This window comes from Brassica napus, chromosome C7 (assembly GCF_020379485.1).
Source record: "Brassica napus cultivar Da-Ae chromosome C7, Da-Ae, whole genome shotgun sequence".
Taxonomy (NCBI): domain Eukaryota; kingdom Viridiplantae; phylum Streptophyta; class Magnoliopsida; order Brassicales; family Brassicaceae; genus Brassica; species Brassica napus.
Window position 1 is genome coordinate 39,007,486 of NC_063450.1, and position 11,776 is coordinate 39,019,261.

Sequence of the window (11,776 nt, forward strand, 5' to 3'; positions counted from 1 at the left end):
GTATTGTTAGGGTTAGATTTTGGAAAACTAAATTTTTTTTTTCAAAAATTAGTTTTCACCTATATGTGTTTATTTATGTGTATAGTAAACACTTTTCAAGTTTGATTTGATTTTATGAAGTCTTTAATTAGATAATTTAGTTTAGGGGTTATGTTTAGGGTGTGGACGACTTATATTTCAGTCGTCTGTTGAATAATTTACTCGGACGACGTATATTTTAGTCGTCTGTTGAATAATTTACTCGGACGACTTACATTTCAGTCGTCTGGTGAAGAAATTAAAACAGATGACTTACATGTAAGTCGTCCAAATATTCCCGCCTAAAATTTTTTAAAAAAATTATTTTCCCGCTTAAATAATTTAAACCAGACGACTTACAAGTAAGTCGTCTGGAAAGTCTTCTATTTTAGTTTCCCCCTAAAAATATTTAGTTTCCCCCTAAAAATATTTAATTTCCCGCTAAAAATATTAAACTCTTCTGGACGACTTACATGACTTAATTAATTTAAACCAGACGACTTACTTGTAAGTCGTCTGGAAAGTCTTCTATTTTAGTTTCCCCCTAAAAATATTTAATTTCCCGCTAAAAATATTAAACTCTTCACCAGACGACTTAAATGTAAGTCGTCCAGGAAGTCGTCTGAGTAAAAAATATTTAATCTAATTGGATTTTTTGTCTCCCTATATAAAGAAAAATTTACACATTCTCTCTCATCCTCTCAAATGGCTGCAACAAAAATGTAATGTTCATCATTCTAAAACTCTCCAACCTCTCTCTAATCTCTTTGACTTGAAAACACCAAACTTTATATGGATTTTTCAGTTTTGTCTCATGTATTTCTTACTAATCTATTTCTTTTACAGGTTTTTAATCAAATGGTACTCATCCTCCATTAATTTAAAGGTAAATCTATTAATTTTAGATATGTATTTTTGTGTGTTCTATAAATGTAGATTTATCTAATTTTCCACTCATTTTCTCTATTTTTAAGTCATTTGAACGTTTTTGGATATGCAGGTCTTTCAGATCTGGATTTGATATGCAGGTTTTTCAGATCTGGAAGACTTCTTGGACGACTTACCTGTTAGTCGTCTGGAAATCATCTGGAAGTCGTCTGGACTTCTTGGAAGTCTTCTGACAAAGTCGTCTGGACTTCCAGGAAGTCGTCTGGACTCCCAGGAAGTCGTCTGGACTTCCAGGAAGTCGTCTGAACTTCATGGAAGTCTTCTGATGAAGTCTCCCTTTCATAATAGATCTGAGCGTTTTGGTAAGTTCTTATGTCTGATTTTTCTTCATTTGAGAACTTCTTGTTGTATAAAGTTCTTACTTTTTTCCCAAACTAAAACTCTCCAAACCCACTCTAATCTCTTTGACTTGAAAATACCAAACTTTATATGAATTTTCCAGTTTTATCTCATGTCTTTCTTAATAATCTATCTTTTTTGCAGGTTTTTAATTAGATTGTACTCATCTTCCACTAATTTAAAGGTAGATATATTATTTTTAGATATGTATTTTTATGTGTTCTGTAAAGGTAGATTTATCCAATCTTTCACTCATTTTTTCTGTTTTTAAGCCATTTGAACTTTTTTGGATATGCAGGTTTTTCAGATGTGAATTTAATATGCAGGTTTTTCAGATCTGAAAGACTTCTGGGACGACTTACCTGTTAGTCGTCTGGAAGTCGTCTGGAAGTCGTCTGGACTTCTTGAAGTCTTCTGACAAAGTCGTCTGGACTTCCTGTAAAGTCGTCTGGACTTCCTGTAAAGTCGTCTGGACTTCCTGTAAAGTCGTCTGGACTTCCTGTAAAGTCGTCTGGACTTCCTGTAAAGTCGTCTGGACTTCCTGTAAAGTCGTCTGGAAGTCGTCTGAACTTCCTAAAAGTCTTCTGACAAAGTCGTCTGAACTTCTTGGAAGTCGTCTGGACTTCTTAGAAGTCGTCTGGACTTCTTAAAAGTCGTGTGGTCTTGTCTACTCAAGTGGAATCCAACCTTGTCTTTGTAGAGGAATGATCTATAATAGTTTTGTTTGTGGTCTGTTTTGTGAATTGCATGTCTACTCTTTTAGTTGTGAATTTTTTGTAAAATCAGTAATAATGTTTTCCAAGATGTATTAAATGTGCTAACAATGTGTTTACACATTTACAAATCAATGAAATAATAGACTTCAGTAGCCTTTTTCTTATCTTTGGATCTCTCTTATGCAATAATAAACTCCAATGGTCTTTTTCTCATCTTAATAAACAAGAATGTTGGTAGCTTTATATTGATACAACATTTTAAGAAGTATTTTAACTCTTCTTCCAACTCATAACAATAGTCATCATTATTGTCTATAACAATAATACTTAAGAGATGGAAACAAACAATAGTAACTATTCAAAGCATATCATATTTTATTATAAGTTTGCGTTGAAAAACTTAGTCAAATTTAGTAAAACTAAGGGAAAGAACATACTTTGTAAATATGAGTTTTACATATCTTGAAGTTACTTATTACTCTTAAAAATACGAGTTATTCAAAAACTAACGTAGAAGACTTAAAACTAGCGGAGAAGACGCGGACGACTTCAATCTAAGTTGTCCAGACGACTAAACTATACGTTGTCTGGTCAACACAGAGGTTATTTTTGCAATTGACTTTGAAATCTGTTATTTCGGACGACTGAAAAATAAGTCGTCTACTATTGTTTGGCTAAAAAAAACTCCAAAAAAGCTAGACGACTTACATTTCAGTCGTCATAGGTTAGTTTTGCATTTGACTGGATAATTTCAAAAGTTTGACTTTTCTGGACGACTTACATTTCAGTCGTCTAGTGAAAATTAAAATAATAATATTTTTTTTAAAAGTAGACGACTTACAGTTAAGTCGTCATAGGTTAGTTTTGCAATTGAAAAAAAAACTTCAAGATTTAATTATATACAGACGACTTATAATTCAGTCGTCCACGAGACGACTGAAATGTAAGTCGTCCAGGATTTACCAGGTTTGACCAGAATCTCTGAAAAAATCCTGGACGACTTACAAGTAAGTCGTCTCGTGGACGACTGAAGTATAAGTCATCTGTGTATAATTAAATTTTGAAGTTTTTTTTTTCAATTGCAAAACTAACCTATGACGACTTAACTGTAAGTCGTCTACTTTTAAAAAAATATTATTATTTTAATTTTCGCCAGACGACTGATATGTAAGTCGTCTGGGGAAGTCAAACTTCTGAAATTATCCAGTCAAATGCAAAACTAACCTATGACGACTGAAATGTAAGTCGTCTAGGTTCTTTGAAATTTTTTTTGAAACCAAACAAAAACAGACGACTTAACTTTCAGTCGTCTCAGGTTACAGATTTCAAATTCAATTGCAAAAATAACCTCTGCGTTGACCAGACGACTTCCAGGTAAGTTGTCTACAGCCAGACGACTTCCCAAGTAAGTCGTCTGACGAACAGATCTGGAAAAAAACTCGATGTCATACCTTAAATTGGTGAGATAAGTTCCTTACCATACATAAGGCTTCTCCAAGCACACAGAATCACAAACGAAAGTAACCCACCCAGAATCGTTAGCTTCTATGACTCTATGAACCATAAAAAATTTAGAATCAAAATCTTGGGTTTTTTAGCTCATTGTGGAGAGAAATTGAGAGATATGTTGTGTTTAGTTCTCAAGAATGGAAAAAGAAGAAGGGTAAATCGATTTTGAGAGCATTAAGAGCTTCAAATTGGTTGTTCATGGTGGTTGTGGTATTGATGACAATGACAATCTTGTAATTACTTGAAGATGATGAGGGTGAGAGAGTAAAAATGTCATTTTCGAAAAAAAAAGAAAAAAAAATTGATGGCATTTTCGTAAATTATATGAACTTGTGGGGTGAATGGGGCAAAACCAATTTTCAAAAAAAAAGGAGGTTAGTTTTGTGTTTGACTTTAAGTTATAGGTCAATTCTGCAAAAAGCTCAAAAATTATACCCCCATTGTTCCTTAATGATAAACTTTGTAGAAAAAAAAATTGTTTCAAAAAATATATGTTTTTGTGTTTTCTATGAAAAATTGTAAATTTCAAAAAAATTAATTGTCTTTATTGAATTACTATTGGTTAAAAATTATTAAAAATTGAAAATTACAGAAAACGATACATTTATTATGGTAGTTTAATGTGTTTTCTTAATATGTGTGAAAATATTAAAAAACTCTATCTCTGTGGAATAGAGGGTTGAGATAACAATAAAGTATATACTTTAGAGTATACAACTAAAAATGATATATTTCCATTATAATGACAAGTTTGAAAACGATTAAATTAAGAAAATAGCAAATTCAAAATATATGAAAACAAATTATTCCCATTAATTAGTTTGTCAACTTGTGCTTTCTACTAGTTCCGTTCATGAATCATGGTCACAAGTAAAGTCGTACGGAATTGACCGTTACATACAATATAAAATATTATCATTTGGATATTATTTTAAAATAATATTATCGTTTTAAAAATAATTTTATCTGTAAACTTAAACATGTGTAAATAGAATTTTTTTTAACTAAACTGAAAGTTTATATAGGAAAAAGTAAAATAGATTGCAAAATTTAAAAATTATTAAAGCCAAAAAGAAAGTTACACAAATAAGTAAATAAAATGTAACTGTTAAAAATATATAATTGTATTTAAAATGCAAAATAATAAAACAGTAAAAAGGAAAAGATAGCAAATAAAAGGAAAATATAAAAATCATAGCCAAATTAGTCAATGAAAGATATAATTTAAGAAAATATTAACATGGAGGGTCAGTCAATTTTCAAGTTTTAATAACACTATAGGACACTTTGCACTCCTCAGACAATTTTTCTCAACTTAATCCCTTTTTCTAGTTGAAACAAAACCAAAACTGTAACTAATAGATCCCACATTCTATCTTTTTATCGTCTTCTTTCTCAACTTTCTTTGTTTTCTTTTCTTCTTTCACCAGATTTTTAAAATGCTTAAGTTTTGGTCAAGAATCATTACGGGTCTAAATCGATGACGAGTATACTCGGCATCTCAAGGTAAAAAATAGTGCAATTGACATGATACATCTTATCTCATGTGAGATTTTCAAGCTTGACAAGATCTAACTCTTATTCAAAGGTTTCATTTGTACTCATTAATCCGGTGCTTTCTTGGTTGATACAACTAAACCTAAAAATTTTGAATTTAACTTGGATCTATAAAGTTTCATCTAAAATGAGTAAACAGTGATGAAAACGAGTGAAAAATCTGGAAGATGGTGGAGGCGGCCATCTTTTGATCACAGGTAGGTTACATGGAAGGAGATGATGTGAAATCACAAATTTACCCCTCATTAAAAAGAAAAAGAAAAAAAAACCACAATAGCATATTAGCTGGTCGAACCCGGGTTTGTTGAACTAAAACGAAACAACTAACCATCTGAGCTGTAAGGCTTAACGTCCATCCTCAAAAACTTATAATTTTACCAATATACAAACACGTAAAAGCTCAAAACCTAGACCCAATTAATCCCCTATTTTCAATTAACTCGTTGCCTATGCCGACCGACCGAATCACGCATAATAAAAAAATGTACTCTTACACACCCAATAAATTATTTGAAAATCATGTTTTTTCAGTCACTAACAATTTAATTAGGCAAGAAAAATCATATTCCGGATACGATTTGAGTCGGTTTCTTCAGAGTTTGAGTCATTTGGATCTTAAACATTTGAATCCAACTACATATTTTTTTCAATTCAGGGTCAGATCAATTCCTTTTGGGTCCAGATCAATTCGGATCTATAATTAAAATATCTATAATTTTCAGGTATGTAATGGATCCGAATCTGTTCGAGAATTAAAAAATCAAAAAGACATTAAATATCCAAATATAGCCAAATCTAGTCAAATCCCTCATATTTGTAGACATTTTTTTTTGTAAAGCAGTGTACATGTATATATTTGTTATTTGTTGTACATGTGGACATCCGCACATAGTATCCACGTGGATAATAAAACATGTGTACATGTGATTGTTATTTGATAGAATAAATGTAATATAGTGGACACTTATATGTAAAATAGTGTAAAATTAGATTTATGGTTGAGTTTCAAAATAATTTTATGGTTCTCCCCAAAAAGTGATATATGGCTTTGATGAAATATTTTACAGTGAGTACATGAATTAGTTTGACAATTGGTATCTAATATCTATGTACACATGAATAGTTTTTTATGTATATATGTTCTACGATGAAATATTTTACAGTGAGTACATGAATTTAATTTGACAATTGGTATCTAATCTCTATGTACACATGAATAGTCTTTTGGATCTTAAACATTTGAATCCAATAACATATTTTTTTTTCGGTTCAAGGTCGGATCAATTCCTTTTGGGTCCAGGTCAATTCGGATCTATAATTAAAATATCTATAATTTTCAGGTATGTAATGGATTTGAATCGGTTCGAGTATTAAAAAATCAAAAAGACATTAAATATCCAAATATTATCCAAATATAGTCGAATCCCTCATATTTGTGGACACTTTTTTGTAAATCAGTGTACATGTGGACATCCGCATATAGTTTCCACGTGGATAATAAAACATGTGTACATGTAATTGTTATTTGATAGTATAAATGTAATATAGTGGACACTTTTATATGTAAAATAGTGTAAAATTGGATTTATGGTTGAGTTTCAAAATAAATTTATGGTTCTCCCCAAACAGTGATATATGGCTTTGATGAAATATTTTACAGTGAGTACGTGAATTTAATTTGACAATTGGTATCTAATATCTATGTACACATGAATAGTTTTTATGTATATATGTTCTACGATTTTTAACCATAAGAAACAAGGGTAACACATACAAATATGTAAACAAGATATATATTTACTCTCAGATATATATTTATCTAGAGTAAATATATAGAGTAAACAGAGGTAACACATACATATATGTAGGGGTGTCAAAATGGGTCATGACCCATGGGTTGTTCCAACCCAAATTGACCCATTAACCCAAATGAACTGTTTATTTTTGATCCAATGGGTTAGTGTGTTAACAAGTTAATGGATTAATGGGTTAATAGGTAAACAAGTTAATGGGTTAATAAGTTAAATAGGTCTATTGGGTTGTGTCAAATCTGATCCATTTAGTTTTTAATTAAGAAAACCTATTTTAATGAAAACAGAAAACTTGTGTTACAAAAAAAAAAAAATGAAAACAGAAGACATCATCGTCTCTTCCAAACCCACGATTTCAATTTCAGTAAAGATCTGATTGTGTTCAATCCTTTGTTCGGTGATTAGGCTGTTGGGTTGTTCGATCTCGATTCAACTCTGAAGCTCTGAAGCTACAACGTCAATTTCTAAAGGTGATGCCACTGCAAACCTTTGCTCTTGATTCAATTCAATAGATTCGTTCTCCAATCTCTGATTGTTTTTTTTTTTTGGGGTTTCTGATATACCAGAGCAGCGGCATCACCCACAAAGGATCATCGACCAGAGCAGCAGCTAAACCTCCATAAGCAGTGTCATATCCATCACATTCCGGATCTTATAAGAGCTAACAGCTGGTAACAGCTTCTTATAATGCTTAGCCCTCGTTTTCCATTTGCTATTGTCGCGTTTAAACATCAGAGATCCTTTCAGGAGTTGAGTGCAATCTCTCTGGCCACTTGGGAGGGTATGCATCAGGGTCCGAGCTCGCTAAGGCTTTCTTCGATCATAGAGACAGTGCTGAGTTGCTTGGCCCTTGTTTTGTTCTCTTCTTATCAGGTTAGCTTTCTTGGTCCTAAAGATGCTTTCTTGTTGATGCTAAAATTTGCTTTCTTGTGTATGTTTGTGTTACTATTTTTTTTCTCAGGGGGCATAATAATTCAAGTACATTATATTTTGGTGCAAGTCTTAAGTAGAAGAACATCATCACTATTATATAGTTTGAGCTTATGTTGGGTCTTTGAAGCTCTGAAGCTTTTCATCATCATCTCCTCGCTTCCTCCTCGTTTCCGGGAATCTTCTTGTGACTCTGTTTCTTTGAAGGTGAAGGCATTTACTCTTCTCGTGACTCTGTTACTTGAAGGCTATTCTCCTCGCTTCCTCCACCTTTTGATCGAATCGATCATTTGTTTTGTTCCTTTTGTAGTCATCTGTATGGTCTTGATGGAGTTTGTGTGCATCTGTGTTGTCTTTGCGTTTCTGCTGTTACTTGAAGGCTATTCTCTGACTTGGCAGTGATCTTGTATTGAATTTCAGGTTGCTGGATATGGAAAATGAAGAAGAATATCGAGAATCAACAGGTACATCTTCTAATACTGCAAAGAGAAGAAAAACATATAATATGTGGCAATATTTTAGAGTAGAAAAGGATGAGAATGAGGAAGAGAGAGCATATTGTCTAAAATGCTCAAAGAGCTATGCGTATACATCAACTAGTGGAACCTCAAATCTGAAGCGTCATAAGCAGAAATGCTTAGGAATTTTGGAGGCTGAAAGAAGGGTAGTGAATTTTGATGAGAGAGTTGCTAGGGAGAAGTATAGTCGAGTCATTATTAGACATAATCTTCATTTCATTTCGGTTGAATATGAAGAGCTGAGAGACTATTTTAGCTATTTGAATCCAGATTACAAGTGTTACTCTAGGAACACTGCTGCTAGTGATGTTATGAAAACTTGGGAGAAAGAAAAACAAATTTTGAAGTCTGAGCTGGAAAAAATTCCTAGTAGGATATGCACCTCAGATTGTTGGACTTCACTAGCTGGAGATGGATACATAGCTGTCACAGCACATTATGTTGATGCAAAGTGGGTGCTACACAGCAAGATTTTATCGTTTTGTGAAGTTCTTCCTCCCCATAGTAGTGAAGTCTTAGCTAGTAAAGTCCATGAATGTTTGAGAGAGTGGGGAATAGAGAGAAAGGTGTTCACTTTGACTCTGGATAATGCCACGGCTAATGACAACATGCAAGACGTATTGAGGGATCGGCTTAATCTAGATGATAATTTGGTGTGCAAAGGAGAATTTTTTCATGTCCGGTGTTCTGCACACATCTTGAACCTGATTGTACAAGCTGGTTTGGAAGTTCTTAGTCCTGCTTTGTGTAAGATCAGAGAAACAGCATTTTAAAGGTTCATTATCTAGAAGGATTGCACTTGCAGACTGTATAGATGGTGTTGAGGATATCACGCTGTCAATAGATGTCAAGAATAGGTGGAATTCGACCTATCTAATGCTGAAGAAGGCTCTGAAGTATCAACGTGCTTTAAAGAGGTATAAATTAGGTGATAAACACTACAAGCATTGCCCTTCCAATGAAGAATGGAGAAGAGCTAGCATTATCTTTGAGCTCTTGAAGCCCTTTTATAGCATTACGACTTTAATGTCTGGAAGAAGCTACTCTACTTCAAACTTGTATTTTGCTCATATTTGGAAGATTCAGTGCTTGTTGGAAGTTCATAAGAGCAGTGAGGATATCGTCATCCAGACAATGATTTCTAACATGAGGGGGAAGTTTGATAAATACTGGGAGGAGTATAGCGTGATTCTTGCAATGGGGGCTGTCTTGGATCCTAGGATGAAGTTAAAGCTTTTGAAGCGTTGTTATGGTGATCTTGATCTATTCACCTCCCAAGAAAAAGTTGATCATCTTGAGGATCAGCTTAGGAAGATCTTTGATGATTATAGAAGACAACTCCCTTTGACTCCTGTTGTGAGCTTTACAAGACCATATTCTCGTGCTTCTGAGCAAGGAACAGAGACCGAGAACTTTGGTGTGTTGGATGTAAGTTTCTGATGTTTATATATCTAACTCATTTGAAACATTTTCTATTATTCATTCTAAACTTCTTATTATGTTTACTGAGAACATGATTTGTTTGAGTTAGATGATATTCCAGAGACTGCAGAACCAGGAAAGTCAGCGTTGGATATATATTTAGAGGAACCAAAAGTAGAAATGAGAGCTCATCCTGATTTGAATGTGTTGCGATATTGGAAAGAGAACAGACATCGTTTTGGCGCACTAGCATTCATGGCAATGGACATTCTCAGCATTCCTATTACCACTGTGGCTTCTGAATCTTCTTTCAGTATTGGAGCTCACGTAATAAGCAAGTACAGAACTCGCCTTATCCCTAGAAATGTGCAAGCTTTATTGTGTACTCGGTTTTGGATTCATGGCTATAAAGTTGATGGTGAAGGTACAATCTTATATAAACTTTATATTTTTTGCTCAATTAAGTTTATATATCTATTAATATTCGGTTTCTTATGAACTGTAGATGAAGATGAGATAGTCATTATCCGAGAGGCTCCAAGTCAAGCACTAATACCCAATCAAGACCATGTTAGTACCATGGAACTATAGCTGGTGATGGTCTCATCCCTCATCAACATAATAATAAGTACTTTGCTTCTCTGTTTCTTAAGTGTTTTGAGAGTCTTTTAAGTGTTTAGTGTTTCAGAAAGATTGCAAGTGATCTGGTTAGCTATAATGGTCTGTGATTTGGAAGTGAGTTCGGGTCTGAGACAATGAGTGACTTTCTGAGTCGATTAGTATTTATTTTTCGTCTAATGGTGTTGTGTGTTGTTATAAGCTGTGGATTCATCTTTTTTTTTAGCTGCCCCGAGGTCCTCGTTAGAGAGAGAGTTTAGGTTTATAGGATTGGGACTACCTCACTGTTGTTCTGAGTGCTGTAGATGTAGATGCAATGGTTGTGAATTGATACTGTGGGAAGCTTGATGTGTAATTGAGATTTAGTAGTATGGTTTTGGCTAATGTTGAAACTTGTAGAGAAATGGTCATCTCAATAGAAGAATCTAAAAGGTTTTATAGTTCAGTGTAATTAGTTGTTCTTGTTATAGAATCTAACGATCGAAGTTTCTTTATCTTCAGGAGCCTCTTTGTTGTTTCTTGAAGAGAGACAGTGCACCCAGAAGCTGAGTATATGCCTTGTAAGTTTTGAAACTTGTTTGATTTAAACTACTTTTCCGTTAGTATATGTTGCATCTTTTGCTGATCCCTAATGTTTCTTGTGCGCAGGAGTCTTGATCATCACAAGTTAAAGGGACCTTATTTAAATTTTATTGCTGATTAGAGTATCCCTCTCCTGCATAACGTTTCTGTATTCCCTTGCTATCGCAGAGTGCTTCATAACAACGCTTTATATGACTCAATACCTTTTTTTTTCAAAACTGAAGCTTGATATTGATGAATAATGAAACCTTTTTATCGTTATAAGCTTTGGATTCATCAATTTTTTTCTCATGTTTAAGTGTTTATGTTTTGATCACAGCGAGTGTTAACGTTGCTTTTTTGTTTTTTAAAATTTATTATAAAGATGTTGGGTTGATGGATCAACCATTAACCTATTTGACCCATTTAATTAATAAATGGGTTGGGTTGACCCATGACCCATTAACAGTCAACCCATTTGGGTTATGAGTTGGGTTGACCCATTTGATCCATTTTGACACCCCTCAACCCATTTGGGTTATGGGTTGGGTTGACCCATTTGACCCATTTTGACACCCCTGCATATATGGATAATATACTAATATACACATGTGTACATGTGAGACGTTGTACAAGTGGACAACGATATTTTTGTGTACATTTGAATGCTATTTACATTTACAAATGTTATTAATTATGCCTTAGTTAGAACATATACACATGAACACATGGAATTCCGGACCATTACTTTTTGTTGGAAATTCTTGGAGGAATTTTTTGACGACCTTTCCATAAAACATCCCAGACAAAACATAATTTCCTAACGATA

General features: G+C 33.5%; 1 long non-coding RNA gene across 6 annotated transcripts; it reads left to right on the top strand.

Annotated features, from left to right (window-relative positions):
* The first annotated feature begins 7,130 nt into the window (after positions 1 to 7,130).
* Positions 7,131 to 11,229, top strand: LOC106391689. 6 transcript variants are annotated; one of them, XR_007325895.1, is made up of 9 exons: positions 7,137 to 7,368; positions 7,465 to 7,569; positions 7,646 to 8,035; positions 8,249 to 8,292; positions 8,603 to 9,774; positions 9,878 to 10,192; positions 10,274 to 10,362; positions 10,888 to 10,946; positions 11,035 to 11,229. It is a non-coding gene; the product is annotated as an uncharacterized LOC106391689 (long non-coding RNA). The 6 variants fall into 6 exon arrangements; XR_007325894.1 differs by having other exon boundaries at positions 8,617 to 9,774; XR_007325892.1 differs by having other exon boundaries at positions 7,143 to 7,368; positions 7,646 to 7,771; positions 7,860 to 8,035; positions 8,249 to 9,774.
* The last annotated feature ends 547 nt before the right edge of the window (positions 11,230 to 11,776 follow it).